Here is a 17,499-nt window from a genome sequence, read left to right as displayed (position 1 = left end):
TCACGACTCAATTGAAAGAGCTTTGCGACACACTTTTGGGCCCCAACCCACCAGTTGAGAACCACTGATTTATCGTATACACATGGATGTGGCATTTTAATTCATGTAGGCAAACTGCATCAAATCAAACTTTTTTAACTTGAAAGAGTTTATACAACAATATTAGAAAATGTGAAAACATATCTGAATCCAGAACCCTTACTACTAACTAACTTACCTTACATTATTTCTGAGAGTAACTGCATCTAAACTAAATGATACTGGCTGTAAATGAGGCTTTTATAAAGATGTAAATGCATTATTACTAAGGTGATATCTGCTCATGCCAATAATATCGTTCAACCCTGTCCGTAAGTGCATGTGTACTTGGATGTTTGTTGGCGTACTTTATCACATCAGCTGTTGATCAGTAAATCCTGAGGACTCTTCAGCATCATTTGCACAAGTTTTAAGACTAGATTTTTAGAGTTAAGAATTATGTACTGAAAAGTTTGTGATCAATTTGGATATTTAAAACTGAGAAATAGCGGTCATAACAGATCTTATAAAATCACTAATTTCAAGTGACTTTTAATCATTTTGTTGTCTTACTTCTATTCCTCTCCCTGAAGCTCTGGTTTAAAGCAGTGGATGGTGGTAAATCCAGATGCTGCCTGCTGCAGCTGCTGCTGCTTGGGTTCAAAGACAGGCTGCTGGGAGCTTGCTTGTGTGTCAGGCCATGTTGCTGAGTTTGTTTGGGCTGGTAGCTGGACTTTTGAGGCTGCTGGGGAAACTGTGGCATCTGAGGCTGCTGCTTGGGCGCAAAGTTGACTAATATACCACCTGAAATCAACTTACAGAGGTCCACTGCCTGCAGCCAGGTTCTCTTGCAAAATTAAGACTACTATAAGAAATGTGTTCTTTGTATCAACTCTGGCACGCTTCTTAAACTAAAAGCCTGATTCATGCTTCTCTATTGAATCTATACTGTAGCATCAAGTGACCGCCAGTAGTGTTGAAAATGTAGCCAATGCAGAATTTAAAAAAATATGTTCCATGTGTGTTCTCTTGAGGCTGCCTGAAGAAGCACCAGACGTCTTATACACATCATACAACCATCTATCCCTTTTTTACTTATCAAGAAAATAATTTGCAATGTTTTCCAGGGAGATTCTGAGGCACGTGCATCAAAACATTTGTCCTTTGCTCCTTACCAAATAGCAAAAAAATGACTTGTGTACTCCAGTTTCTTAACTGAATTTGCCTGTTAGAAAAAAAAATCAATTGAAATCTCGTTTATATGTTGCTGGCCTTTTTCTGAGAGCATCAAGAGAGAGGTTGGAGTGCAGGAGACTCCTTCTGTAAAAGCCTGACAGTCATTTCAGCCAAAATCATGGAGCCTTATTTTCTGTACACAGAAAGCCAAGGCTGTGGCAGAACTAGCACCCTGCACTTTAACAAGCATAAAAACTGCAGTATTGCAGAGGTAAACAGACAGAACTACAAATGCACAAGTATGTAAGGGCAAAGCTGCAGTGCAGACACAGAAGAATAAATCAGGCTTGTACATGTTATCTATATGCTCATCTTGCTCTTTTCTTGCTTATTAAGTGTTTTGTTTTGTTTGTTTGTTTGTTTGTTTTTTTCAAAATTCCCCTTTGCATTCTTGTAGCTGGCTGAGGTACTTCTCATTGTGGATTTTTTCTACTGCAAATGTCTGTCTATTTTTTATGCTGTCTGCATGTTGTCTTTCTCTGACACTGGCCTGGTAGTAACAGTCTTTCAAAATCACTCTATAGAAATAATATATTTAGACTTATTTGATTTGACTTTTTTGTTTGCTTTTATTGGTCATAGATGGGCATCAGTTGTCATAGTTCTCTAGCACACTGAATAAGATCATCCTCCAGGATATTCCTATATTTTGCTGCATTCATTTTTTCCTCTACCTTCCTTCAAGGCCTGCTGAGAAGCATCCCCACAGCATGATGCTGCCACCACCATGCTTCACAGTGGGAATTGTGTGTTTGTGGTGATGTGCAGTGTTTGGCATCTTGTCCAAGCTCCATTTTTGGTCTCATCAGACCAAAGAGCTTGCTTCCACTTGACCATGGAGTCTCCCACATGCTTTTTGGTGAACTCTAGTCCAGATTTAATCTGAGTTTTCTTCAACAGTGACTTTCTCTTTGCCACTCTCCCATAAAGCTTTGACTGCTGGAGACTGCTGTTGTAATCAGAGTCTCTCCCATCCCAGCTGCTGAAGCTTGTAACTCCTTCAGAGTAGTCATAGGTGTCTTGGTGGCCTCGCTTACTAGTCTCCTTCTTGCATGGTCATGCAGTTTGTGAGGACAGACTGATCTAGACAGATTTATACATGTGCCATATTCCTTCCATGTCTTGATGATAGATTCAACAGAACTCTGGGGGATGTTCAGAGCCTTGAAAATATTTTTGTATGCATCCCCTGCCTTATACTTTTCAATAACCTTTTCTCTGAGTGTTCTTTTGTCTTCATGGTGTAATGGTAACCATAAATGCTTATTGACCATTGACTGGACCAGACACAGGTGTCCTTATACTGCAATCACTCAGGTGATCCCCATTTCACTATTTGGGTGACTACTAGCACCAGTTGTCTGCTCAAACTTCTGTTAAATTAGGTCAGTAACTTTAAAGGGTGGATTTTTATGCAGTCACTTATTTTACACTACAGATTTTTGTTTAATTGGCATTACAGTGTATAAATCTGTTTCCACTGTAACATTAAAGAGGGTTTTTTTGTGGGGGTTTTTTCCCAAAAGAAGCCAAATTATATTGACCATGATTCCATAAGACACAGCAAAAACATAACATTAAAATATAAGAAATATCAAAATACACATACTATAAATGATAGTGCTCAAGAAGAGGACCATCAGTGATATGCCTTCACTGATTTCTCCAGTCGGTAATTTACAGTGCCTTTTTAAAACCCTCCATACCATTAAAGACTACTTATTTAAAAAAGTTGACCTGTAGGCATTCAGGCCCTTCCCTTATGAGATGATATTGAATGACTTCCCTTAGACAGACGATCATGCCATACATAATAATTCCCCTTTTCTATTCTTAGTTCACTTATTGCTGTCCACAGTCTCCCCTTCATACTTCCCAAGGGCAGGGAAACACATTTTCCCACCCACAAACTATACAGCTCACAGTCCAGAGACCTAATAATGAGTCTCACCTCGGCAGTAAAGATCTTAGACGGCAGATGAGCAACAACCAGGGGAACAGCTTTTCGTTTTAATCTTCTCTGCTGTTTGTGTCTGTGTGTACATTAAAGAGATGCATCCTGAGGGTTTGACAGCTTTTATTCCTGCAGAAAAGAAATTCTTTTTGTGTATTATTTAACACAGCAGCTGCATTTATTGAGTTTTGGATGTGGAGGGAAGGACAAAGTCAAGTGACCTTTATCTGGTAATCTCTGTTGTCAAGGTAACAGTTATCAGATGATCTTTGTGGTCATAGTCCTACAGTATACTTCTCATTGAAGCCATGATAAACAAACATTTTTACCTTTGAAAAGGCAAGGTCGGGCACCAGTTTTGCTAAGATGATAATGGGTTTTTTTGTTTGTTTTTTGTTTTTTTGCAAGGGAAGTGAAATGAGGAAACGGGCTGACTTAAATCTTTAAGGTTACTTGAGCCAGTGTTGTCTGTTAGGTTTTATATGCATAGACTTGTTTTTTCCTGTCTGTTCAGCCCATAGGCAACTTTACTTAAAGTGAAGCCAACATATAGAGCTTCCTCTTCTGCAGTGGTAAAGGTTATTACACCACCTCCATGTACACTGGTCATTCTATAAATCAATGAGAGTGTGACTGGATCTGTATTTGCCCTGACTGCACAGTCACATGATGAATGGAGAAAAAGGCAAATACACTGTCTATGCATATCTAAACCCAAATCCAGGTGGCATTAATGCTCTTAACTGTGTGCTAACCAGCAAGCAAAAAAGACCCAACAATGCACACAAAGAAGAAAAGTTACATGCAGTAGCAATTAACAAGAAGACACAACAGAGCTAAGAGACCAACAGGCTTTTATCTCTCTACAACTCCTCTGTCTGCTCAGGTATGGGAGCATATGCCAGTTTTGGCATTTCGATGCATCAGCCATGGTCCTGTACTACTCTGGCCTCCTGATGGCTTTCCTCCAGTCCTGCACCAGGCCCATGCCCCATCTCTGCAGGTATCCTCCACGATGTACTGCATTAGACACGGTCTCACAACAATACCCAAAGATACAGTGAAGAGAAGTTGTCTCAAAGGAGTCCAGTCAGCATCTCTGGCCATCAGTCAATGTCCAGGCCTCACAAGAGTATGGTAAGACCAGGAGGACCAAGGGCTGAAAGACTCTGGCGTTCATCAGCATGCTCAGATACCTGGAATGCCACACTGTCTTACTCACCGAACCTGTTGCCCCGTGCACGAGTTCAAGTCTGCGGTTGAGCTCAGCCTTGCAGTCCGCAGATTGACGGACTATTCATTTGCAGCATCCTCAAATGCCTGGGTCTTTGTTTGGCCCAGGAGACAAGCATTCCCAACGCTTCAGCCTTCTCACTCAGCAACTTAAGAGCCCTCACAAGGACATCGTCTCCACGAGAATCACAACATCATCACCGAATGACACTTTACAGTTCTCTGACTTGTCACCTGCCCCATTATCCAGTCCATACCGGTACTGAAGAGCGAAGAGGTTAAGGTGCATCCCTGCCTCACCCCAAAATCACCTGGGAAGAAGTCAACGGTGGAGCCACCACACTTCACAGCACTCTCTGGGCAGACATCAGCTGATTAACCAGCATGGGATCCCATGGAGCAAACACCCTCTGAAAGTCAACACAGGCTGCAAGCGACCCTCTACTGAATTCATGAAAGTGCTCAGTTAGGCCCCAAAGTGTAGGGATGCAGTCTACCGTAGATCTCTTAGTTGTGAAGCCAGACTGTTTAGGCTGCTGGTGTTGGAGCAGCAATTTTAAAAATGAGCTCTCTGCTGTGGGAAAAGAGCATGATTGATAACTGTTGACATATGTGGCTCCATTGGAGGAACAGAGACAAAAAAACATCAGCAAAATTTCCATGAGCATGAACATTTGCTTTAAAATGGCACAAAAATCAGTGTAAAGCACTGACCTGTAGGATCTTTATGCTTTTATCTCCAAGTCACATTTGTGTTTTATCATTGGTGGAAGCAGCCAGTCATCATCAGCTCTTCTAGGTAATCCCCATTGGCTCTAAAAATCGCAGTATGTCAAAGCCTCTCATAGGTGTATTATGGCTCCATCTTTGTACAAAATGGGAGGTTTAGGGCACATTGTTCTCATGTCAAAGTCTATAATTCACTCTAATTGCTACTTAGTGTGGACGCTGCTCTTTTGTACTTCTGGTGTATGATATAACACTGTTTCCTTGATGGTATTTCCATTTCAAAGGCTGAGCCACCTTTAGGAGTCAGTAGGAGGTGTGAAATGGCATGCAATATAACAAGAGCCTAGCACGTAATTCATAACCCTTTTACTGAGCCCAGGGTCGGGATCTAGAACAACCACTTCTGGATGTATATGGATGTCATCTGTACAACCATAAGGGACACATACATGAATTCAAAGCAGCAAATTTCCATTTTCTCCCAATTTAAAGGTTTAAACAGAATGCAGAAATCTCCTTTTTCTTCTCCCATGTAATCAATCTGCATTTGCCTGAGAAAGGCAGAAACAAGGGCACCCCATGTTCTGAATAGAGCACTCTTAGCAGCTGTGACTGAAGGAGAAACGGATAAGTCCCCTCAGACTGGATATAGTCTTCTGAGAGGTCTCCGGTCTCGTATCCTTGTTTCAGTTTGGCTCTTGTGTTTATTTTCAAACCTCCAGAGATGCAGCTCATAGCCGAGGCGTAACATTACAGCGCTGATGTGATTGTCTGCCTCCGCCACCAAGCAGATCCACATCAGTCAGTCCTCTTTAATGAAATGTCGGGGGTTTGTTTCTGCTTTATTAAAGTGAAGGAGTTCCCCATTGATTTATTCTCTCCCAGCTCTGATCTAATCTGGTTTCTGATCTTTAATCTGCGATGGACCCTAGGGCTCCAGATATTGGACATTCTGGATCTGAGGACATGACTGTACCCCTGTGTTTTTGTCCATGTCATTAATGTATGTTAGTTTGACAGATTCATGTTATATTTTGTTTTCACACAGAGGGAAAATGCTCTGCATGGAGGTGCGAGGACTTCTTCGTGTTTGTCCAATCATTAGCTCATTGATCTGTGGATTGATTGAGAAGCAAAGTATAGGAGTTTCCTGCCATGCTGGCAGCTTTGTGAGTCTGTAAGCTATAAATCACTTTAAGCATCCTTACATACCCATAATGATCCTAAAATTTGCCCGATATTTAACATGGTAACCACATTAGGTTAGCATGCTAACATTAGCTACTTAGCACTAAACACAAAGGCCACCAGATGCTTATGACAAATAATGACATGACTAATTCATGGACATGGATTATTGGTTAACGGATGAGCAGGTGTGGAATGCACAATGGTGCAGTGGTTAGAGGTATTGACTGATTGCGAGAGGGTTCCTGGTTTTGGATCCTTGTTGGACAGGGCCTCTCTGTGTGGAGTTTGCATGTTCTCTCAATGCATGGGTTCTCTAGTACTCCTGCTTCCTACCACAGACCATGCTGCTACAGCTGATTGGTGACTTTAAACTGACCATATGTAAAATGGGGATGCTTGTTTGACTGGTGACCAGTTCATGGTGTATCCAGTCAAATAAGTATCCCACCTCTCAACACACAGCATTTGAAATTGGGTCTCATCTCCTGTTACCCACATCCTATGGATGGAAGCCTGGCTGCATGGATGAATGTGTCCATGGATGCATGGCTGCAAGGATGGATGATGGGATGGATGCATAGATGAATGGTCAGATGGATGGATGGATGGAATTGTGTTGTATTTCTATTCAGATACCAGTGCTATATCAATACTTTAAAAATGTTACCTTCCCCCAAACATATTGGGGTGGTTGATACCATAATCTTTTCCAGATCAGCCTGTTTGGTTGCAGACATGTTGGTACTGGATATATGTACTCATCTCTAAATACCCATGCCCTTTAGGGATGTGTATTTCCTACACCGCCTTACAATACGATATGTACCAAGATACAGAAGCTATGATACAATAGATATAGCAGTATATGTTGATTTGGGATAATAAACATGATATTATAAACATATCCTATGCTGAATTCATTACAGCAGTTGTTCTTTATTGTAGAGGATAACAGAAGAGGTGTAGATTAAAGTCACTTTAAAAACTCAAATTCATATACTAACAGATCACGGTCTAGTCTATCGTAGCTATTAAGAAATGAAAATACAGAAATATTCATCTTTGTACCTAAAATGGCCCTCTGTATGTTGTCTTTCTTGTTGCTGTTTTTCATACTTTTCATGTAATATTCTGGTTTCACTTTACTATAGTGAAGCCAGCTTGCTCATTTCAATAAATCTCAGAAAATTTCAGACTACAAAGGATTCATTAGATGGACCGTTTATTAGCTGGAGTCAGAAAGACTACATAGATAACATTCAAAATGGGACAGTCTTTGAGACTCAAATGGATGCTGCAGCCCCTGAAATGAGACATAACGTATGATTGCTGCTGTGCTATTTCAAAGGAATGACACAAACTACGTTAATCACCTATCGTATCAGAGGCACACATTTACAACAACCTGCAGCAGTTTTTTTTTTTTTTTAATTCTACCAAAACTCCTTTCTGCAGAGCAAACTGACCTGTATAAGTACAAATAAAGAAACTTTGAACCTTAGTTTAGAATGGTTACATGAGCTTAGAGGTGATAAACACTGAGATCACAAGAGGGAGGTTCACGCAAAAAAACTCATTTTTAGATGATTTAAGATGTTGACCTAATGATGAATTAGGTTTAAAGTTCACATGATTTTCACATGTTACCCTAAAGATGGGAATATTTGGCTCACCAAAGTGATTTAGGTTAGTTGTTTGCGTACTGTGAGCCTGTTCACACATTTGTTAAGAGCATATTTTAGACTGCATGGTGAAAATAGGATTTTTTCCAATGAAATGGCTTGAGTTTGTAAAATAGTTTGATATGTCTTATTTGGTGTTCTTGCAAATTTTTACTGATGTTTTGATTTGGTCCAAAATATATTTAGTAATTCTATAAGTAATGACCACGATTTCAGCTCTTCCGCTGCTTTATTTATAGGACAAGTAAAGTCTTAAACCTCTCTTCAGTCAGACTTCATTTCTTCTAATTCTGCATCTGCAGGGATTAGCCGCTTCCCTTAGATCTCAATAATACAGCAGCAGTCTTTTTTCTAATCACTCTGGAGGTTATTCCCACACCAAGCAGTCTCTCCTGTCTCCACAGGTGAGAAAACATTACACACCACAGAAGCATAGTTACATCTGCATATTACCAGTGTAGATCATTTTCTTTCAGATTCACTTGAGATTGAACAAAATTTAATCAGTTCTCCACACGCTGAAGCAAAACCTGGAAAATCCTATCAGCGCAGGTTCAAATCTAATTAAAGAAATCCCCATCCAGTCGGCATTTACCTTCCATTTAGCAGGTTTTGATAAAGATCATCTCAGTACTGCTCTCAGATGACACACAGACGGGTCTGCAGGAAATGAATCCTGAGTATTGAATTCTAAACACAATTAGCTGGTTGATAACGTGTGATGTGGCTGCCCAGCTCTTTGTTCAGCAGCATGCATCATTAGAGAGGAGCTCAGGCCAGGTGGAGCTCGATAAGAGACATGATGCACTACGGTAAACCTGCCAGTGCACAAAATATATGACATACAGCACACAGACGCAGGAAGCTGATCAACTAAACAACAACATTATTGTTTAGACTGCTTAGAACATCTGGTTGTACTAAAAGGAAGGCCTGTAGTGTAACAAAGGGGTTTGCTCCGTTTACCTTTAAGTTATACCTATAGTGCTTGACAAATCATCATAATTCGGTTTCAATTATGATCAGTAATGATCATGACAAGAAGATGATCCAGATTTATGGATTGCTGTATCTCCTGCCCTGCTGCAGCCATTGTGTCTATAGGTGTTGTCCTGCTTGGTAAATGGAGCACACCCTCCCTTTCCTTTACAGCACATTTGCTTGGCCACTCCCACTTAAACAGCTCTCCTCTCACACATAAGGAGCGAGGAGAGCTACGGCATGCACTTCAGTTAGTTTGAGAAGAGCTGAGGAGCTCAATTCAGTTTCAATTTATTCACAAAATCCACAAAATGCAGAAACAGTCAATCACAATTACTCATGCACCCGGCTCCAGATGCCTTTATGCTTGATTGGAGTGGAGTGGGCTGGGGGGTTGGGGGGTTGGGGGGTTGGGGGTTTCTTAGTTCTTACAGTAAATAAAATATCACATATATTGGCAATGACACAATAAAATCAGCAAGTATACTTAATAACCAACAAATCAAAACAAACAAAAAAAAAAAAAAAAAACAAAGCACAGGTGGGTGCAACTATACACAAAGATATAGGCAATTATCCATTTTATGCTTTTAACAGGTCACAATACAGGCTCAAAAAACTCCCTGTATAATAATGGCAGAGAGATCAAGCCCAATATAATCTAAATAAGACTGCCAGACTTTGAAAACAGATCTTTCTTTGCATGCAAAATGTATGTCAGGTTTTCTAAGGGAACCATTTCAAACACAAGTTTACTCCATCCTTTATCAGAAGGGCTCTTATCACTAATCCAGTGCAACAGTATCTTTTTTCTTGCAGCAAAAGTGAGAATGTTATACAACCCTTTTATTTGCATCAGTGCTTACATTCTCAAAGTTTTTATGAAATATTTTCCCCATTTGAAAAAGTATTTCTGACCAAAACTTCTGCACATTACAAGATGAGCATAAACAGTGAGTTTGAGTGCTAATATCTGTTTTGCATTTGACACACAGAGGGGAAAGGGATGGATTAAAAAGGGATGGATTAAAGGAATGCCTGCGACTGGGAGATATATGGGTTTGATGTATAATTCTGAGTTGGACTGACTTTGTTAGTGAGCATAGTGAAATATTTTTGGCATATTTTCAAATACTTTCCCACGCCTCATCATCAGTAGTCACTGATAACTCCCTCTCCCACACACTTAACCCTCTCTGTATTAGTAGGTGAAATATCACACATTACATTATAGAAATAGCTCAAAGACACTTTCTCTGGATGCTTTAGTAACATTTTCTCAATAACAGATACTTCAGGGTGTTCTGTAAGGGTAGTACTCTGGGTAATATAATAACTTAGCTGTAAGACACGGAAAAAAATCTTGCTTTGAGAGTTGGTGTGCATTTATTAATTACCTCTGCCGAGGAGGTTATGTGATCAGGAGGGTTTGTTTGTTTGTTTGTTAGATTGTTTGTTAGCAACATAACTCAAAAAGTTGTGGACGAATTTTGATGAAATTTTCAGGAAATGTCAGAAATGGCGTAAGGAAGAACTGATTAAATTTTGGGACTGATCCGGATCACCGTCTGGATCCAGGAATTTTTTAAAGGATTCTGTATTATTGGGAGATAGGGCTAATGGCAGTCTGCGCTCTTCAAGTGCTTTTCTAGTTTTTCAAATGTTATTGGGCCATTCTTCTGAAATATGTCCCCTAGTATACTTACATTTTTGTCACACCAATGCAGAAAACCAGAATCCAGTAAGCCTGGCAAAAAGTCTGGATTATTAATTATAGGTGTAAACATTGAAGTTAATTTAGACCTTCCCTCCAGATGTGGCACTAACCTCCATGCCTTCAAAGCATTGAGTATTATCGGATTTGAGTATTATTGGATTAGAACAATTATCTGTAATGCATGAATAGCATGTTTTGTAATTTACATTTTGATAAAGATGATTCAGTACCTAGCCAGACATGTTCTTCATCCATTCAGATATAAACTTCAAGTGAGCACCCAGTTGGTATAATTTAATGTTCAGCAAATCCAAACCATATATTTGCAACTTGGCAGTTGCAAAACAGCCAATTTGATTCTTGGTCTACACTTGCTCCAAATAAAAGAGCTCAGCCAGCTGTTCAGATCCTTTAGAACCCTTTTTGAGAACAATACAGGAATCATTCATACAGGATAAAGCAGTCTGGGTAACACAATCATTTTTATCAAGGCTACACGGCCCAGCCAAAACACAGGAAGTGAGTTCCAACGTTCTAAGTCTTGTCTTATTTTGCCAAACAAAGGATCAAAGTTAGCTTAGTACATTTGGTCATTGATGGGGTAACAAAAATACCTAAAAAAACAAAACCTGAGGGAAACCATTTAAACAGGAAAGATGGTTTAGTCTTGGGTGTGGTGGCAAGGCTTCCCAGGGGCATAGCTTCTGACTTATAAATTAATCTTCACATCATCAGCATGTAAATTTATCTTATGACAGAAATCACCAATTTGTAATCCATGGGATTCTTTCTAATGGCCTCAGCCAGCAGCTCAATAGCCAATGCAAACAAAAGGGGGGAAAGGGGACACAAGAGTAGTCTTTTTTAGTTATATAGACATTTCAGTGCAACACTCTTCATATTCCATCCGTCCATTCATTTTCTATACCATTTATCTCACTGGGGGTCACGGGAGACTGGAGCCTATCCCAGCTGTCATTGGGCAATACACCCTGGACTGGTCGCCAGTCAATCGCAGAGCTGACATATAGGCACTCTCACACTTACACCCACAGCCAGTTTAGAGTCACCAATTGACCTAACAAGCGTGTCTTTGGTAGCAGGAGGAAGCCAGAGTACCTGGAGAGAACCAACACATGCACGGGGAGAACATGCAAACTCTGCACAGAAAAGCCCTGACCGGGAGGTTAACCTTCATGCTGTGAGGCAACGGCGCTAACCCCTGTGCAGCCCCAGCGCTGCATATTGTCCCTTTAAAACTGTAGCTGCAGAGCTAGGTCCTAGCTTCTCAAAGCACTCCATATTAGACATCCAAACCTCCCAGCTTGAGTTTAGTTAAATAATTGAAATTAATAGAACCAGGTGCCCTAAGTTATGGCATTGCAATATTTGCCTTTTCTTTGTTGTTGAGAATAATCCCTCTGTGCTCTGTAATTGTGAACTCATTTATCAGGCTCATTATTTTTGATTGCCTGCAGTTAATTTACCTCACACCTGACCTCATTACCTTTTTAAGGTCTTTATTATTTATTGTTGTTGTGCATTACTGCCTTTCAGTGAGTAAATACCAAATAATTCACCTAGAATTTCCCATCATTAAAGCATTTATCAGTGATACTTCACATCTTATCCCTGTATGAGATGAAGTCTTGTCATTTTCTTTCAGTGATAGACAGTGGAGTTTTCTCAGCCAGTTTGGTCTCCTGACTTCAGTGTTCATTGTCATGAAAACTGCATAAAGCTTCATGTCATGTATGACAGTGTCATTATCTCAGCGTCAGTCCTCCTGTCTCTCTGGGTAACATGCGGAAGAGGAGATATGAGTGTGATTCGTCTGCTAATTCTATTTTTTCACCTCTCAAGTTCAGAATCCACACAGTAATTAGTCACACAGCAGAAAGTGTGTCCACCTTCAGGGATGAGCGCCTTATTTAATTGGCTGTCAGGGTGAAAGGTGAGAGATAAAACTGTGCCGTCATTTCATCTGCTCTTAATTTCTCTCTGTTTCCACAATGTGATTCCGATTACAACATATCGGACAGGATCCAGGGCATGCTGTATTTACTCCAATAAGGCCCTGGGGTGGTTCAACAAATGCTACATTACTCATGAGCAGAAACACCTCAGCGCCTGAACAATGCTTTTAGAGCCATACAGTAATGACAAACCCGAGTCCAGGTGCTGATGGATAATGCATCACTCTCTTTACTGCCAGCCGGCTGAGCAGAGGAAAAAATAGCTCCTCTTTTTATGCTCCTACATGAATCTGGGAGCACATTCTCCCCTTTCAACCAATTACAGTGAAGAAGAGGCAGACATGATCCGTCCCCAGCTGACTGGCACCATACAGTGCATTTCATGGCTTTTTGCTGGCGGCTAACGGTTGGCCTCCAGGGGGCTGGCAGAACAAAAAACACCTTCAGCTTGGGTTTCTCTCCTGAGCAAAACCTGGTCCAGGTTATTCTCCACAGACAAACAGGTGAGATTATATTTTTGGGCCAAACGGTTCAGTCCAAGCTTCTTCTTTTTTTCCATTCCTGCAGCTAAAAAAAGTCCTCTTTAAATGCAACCAGTCATGCAAGTGTTACACATCGATCCTGAGTATTGACATCATATATTAATGTCAGCTCCTTAACCTGGTGTCTCTTTATGCCCCCTAATCAATAAAACACACATAACCTCTACACAGTGACCTGAATGTACTTCAGTCGCCTCTCCTCTGCTGCTCCTGCAGGACTTATTCTGCCTTCCTCATACAGTGCTGTATTGCTTTTGCACTGGTGTTACATCAACCTGGAAGCTTATTCTCTGCAGAAAAGGGCAGTTTAATCTTTCTTTTTAATGAAGAAGGTTTCCTTCAGGTTCTTTTTGAGCATCTCTTTGAACAAAGTGCTCTCCAACCTCCCAACTAGAAACCGACTCTGATTTTCTGCTGCAACATCAGGCCACATTTTCATTGTTCTTCTATCATTAGTTATTTCAGGTCTATTTCTGTGATTTTCTCTCCACTTGTTAGAGTCTCCACTTCCTGTCCACCTGGGTTTCCTACCTGGTTGATTGTTTGCTCTTTGCAAAGTTAACCTTGCAAAGCAGATAGATTTACCCGACTGTCATCAGGCAAATCCATCTTGCAAAGCCCCACTCCACAATATCTGTGCTGAACCGAAAACAGTCCGCACCAATCAGCATCATTTAAGGAGAACGAGGCTGTAGCCACAGGCAGGTTTAAGTTGTACTGAAAGCCAGTGGCAATAGCTACCATCATAGGCGCTGATTCCGTGGATGCTTCGGCGCCTGAGCACTCAGGGAGAATGCAGAGTACCAACTTCTGCCAATCGTGTCATGTAAGCCTATGAAACCCCTCCTCCCAACATGCATGTGCGTTGCAAATTAAACGAAGACAAACCACCTAAATGGCTAGAGGGCAACTTGTTCAGTAACATAAACTTTGACAGTAAATGGATAAATTTGTAATTAAAAAGACAAAATTAACCAGCAACATTGTCATCTCCACTAGTGAAGCTACTACTACCAATTTGCCCCTACCTGCCCCCCTTAGATGGGGGGCAGGTAGCTGAGTGGTTAAGGCGCCCCATGTACGCGCCTTTAAGCCTTTTTATGATTTTGGTTGCTGTGATCATTACTTTTCCAGCCTGTCGCTATAAACTTTAGTTTTTTAATCATGTCTGGCTCCTAAAAGCTCTGCGGTGAGCAGTACGAGCGGAATTGATATGAGTAATTCATGAAAACTGTTGCAGATGCTGATAAGTAGCTGATTGGGATGTCTTGGTTTACAGCATTAACTTTCAGCACCGCAGACAGCTCCATTCTTGATGGCCTATATAAAGTACAAGTGGTGAGTGTGCATGTCTATCTGTGTGCTTGTGCTGCTTGTTAAATGACATAAAATGCTTAAACACACATTTTTCACTGCTTAAGAAAGTAGCAGTCATGTAAGTTTTTAGCACCCACTAGCATAAACATAAATCGGTGCCTATGGCTACCACTAGTGTAGCAATGAGCGCAGATGTAGCTTTGGTATAGCGGCAGTTTTATCAGAACTGGACCACGTTTCTATATTAAAGTGAGAGCAAAGAGTCACACTGAAAACTATTCATGACAGAAAGGATGTTATCATTCGTCTCCCGACCTGCTTCAGCATGAGTGTGCGTTTGTTACAGGTGAGGTTGAGTTGTACTGTAGGCTGGTGTACACAATGACTCCTGCCACAGCAGCCATGAGCTCAGATGTAGCCATAGCCCTTTTGCATATGATGTGACACAGTTAATTCCATCCAGCCCCGCCCCCACCTGGATGGCAAAAAAGATGTTTGTGCAAAGACAGACGTCAAAATGTCCAGATGGAATTGAATGAATAAATAGAAAAAATTGCATGTGTTGTCCAGAGAGCTTAAACCTCCTCAGACCCTGCATGCACATATGAGAAAATACAATTTTGGCTTTCCTACAGTATAGTAATCATTTCTCCCATTTATTTTTTGAAATAATTATTTATTGAAGTTTAAGTAATTTGCTTGAAATGCTGGGATAATTTGCTGTTTGTTTATTTTGGACATCTTTTTTAAGACTCAGGGAAATTGCAGTGATTTTTTTTTCTGTTTTTGTTTTTTGTTTTTTTGTTTTTTGCATTTTTCGTAGGAATTTTGGAAATTGATTTGTAAATTTTGGTAAATTTATTGGGAATTTTAGGGGTTTAGGGCTGTCCTTTAAAATATTCAGGAATCTCCATTAAAAAAAATTTTTTTAGGGTTTATTTTGGGCATTTTTGTGCCTTTATTTGATAGAGGAAGACAGTGGATAGAATCGGAAACAGGGATGAGAGCGGGAAGAGACATGCGGTAAAGGGCCTCAGGCCGGATTCGAACCCGGGCCGTCCGCGTACATGGGGTGCCTTAACCACTCAGCTACCTGCCCCCCATCTCCATTTAAATTTAAGGGAATTTGTTCCCTTAACAACATCCCTCGGATGTTTGAATGTTTCCGTCATTTTCATTGAATTATTTCTTAATTTCTATAGAATTTACTAGGAAATTTAGGGACATTTTAGGGGTTATTTTGCTTTGATATTTGAGGAATTTTCTTGATTTTTTTCAGGAATGTGCATGGAATGTTTTGGGGAATTTCATTAGAATGTTTAAGAGGGACCTGGATGCAGCCGAGGACTTCACTTCATAATTGAAGTCTGACGAGTGCCACTATATCTCGTCTTCTTATACCGGTAGTCGCTTTAACTGAACTTTAATTTCATTGTTTTCTTTGTGCATTGCCACAATGTTAATAGAGGAGTCTGCCACTTTTTGCAGTAGGTTTCTGAGATGAATGTGAAATATATCAATGAAACAGATCTATGAAACAGTCTATCTGGAGTGTCAGGTTAGAATGAATAAGGATAGCTGCAACACGGTGAGGCTGGACAAACAAATGGGAAATAAATGTGATAGGTGACATACAAATATAATAAACTTACATTATTTTATCCAACTAAAAACTTGTGCGGACCATCTTTAAGCATAGATAGTCTAGTTAGAGGGCTGCTAAAGATAACCATGGGGCCTGATCCAGCCCTAGGGCCTCCAGGTGAATAGTCTGGCTCTAGATCTTCTTAATGATTGAGAAAAACTGACATGCTGTGTGATGTCTGAAGCTCTTATGCTATTAGGACATGGTGTGATGTTTCCTCTTTAATTAAGAGTAGTAGTACTAGTTATATTCTTGCTTTTATTTACATTTTCTTGCACCTATAGCTTTTTACTTTCCTTTTTTTAGTAGCTAATTGGTCAAAAAAGGGGACATGAATTGTCAGAAATTTTACTTTTATACGACTCAAAGCCTTGAGCTTAGCAGGACAGCTTTATAGTAGCAACAGCCACCCTGAGCATGACCTCAGCTGTGTTAATATTGTCAATTATAGACGATACTGCTGTTTTTCACTGAGTAACATTGGTTAACCTTGCTGCCTCATTAACCCAGTATAGCTCCGTGAATGTCCAGCATAACCACGGTTAAAATCGTCCAATCATATCAGAGTATCTATCACGCTCCTGTCCTTGAAGCTGCACCAGCAGCCGCTACCTGAAACATTAAAACCATAAACATTAGCTAGGATCTGCAGGAGGCAGGAAGTAAATGATGAGACTGAAAGAATTTACCATCTGCTCAGACGGGCCGCCTGTGTGTAGACACGTTCACTAAATTTCATTAACAGAGATGGTGCTGTAGTTATCTCCATAGCAACTGTAGCCTCTCATTTTGAAGAATAACAGCGAGGTCGAGGGAAGCAGATGGACAAGGCCGATAGCAGAAGAGAGGAGTAGAGTCAGAGATTAAATGAATGAGAGAAGAGTCGCAGTAAGAGGGTAGAAACAGCAAATGTAGAGGAAGACTTCACCTGACGCTGCCTTCACCTGATGTCAGTTAAGTCTGTCTTGTTTCCATGGGAACGGGAGGAGGATGCTTCTGTTTTTGGGGCGTGTGTCACCTTGCTAAAGGGTTTGTATCACGAAGATGAAAAAAGAAATCGCCTTTTCTCGCTGGAAGAGGAGAGAGGTGTGATATTGAGGAGTGACCGTGACAGTGAGGTTATCAGAGTGTGAATCACACATGAAATAAAGCAGAGAAAGCTACAAGCGAGGTTTTTTGATAATAAAGATGTACTGTTACCACTGAATGTATGCAGTCTATGAGGTTGGATTTAACACAACATTATAATATCAATAAATGAAAGACATTTACCTCTGA

The sequence above is a fragment of the Cheilinus undulatus genome, linkage group 18 (genome assembly GCF_018320785.1).
Source record: "Cheilinus undulatus linkage group 18, ASM1832078v1, whole genome shotgun sequence".
Lineage (NCBI taxonomy): Eukaryota > Metazoa > Chordata > Actinopteri > Labriformes > Labridae > Cheilinus > Cheilinus undulatus.
Note: the sequence above shows the minus strand (reverse complement) of the source record.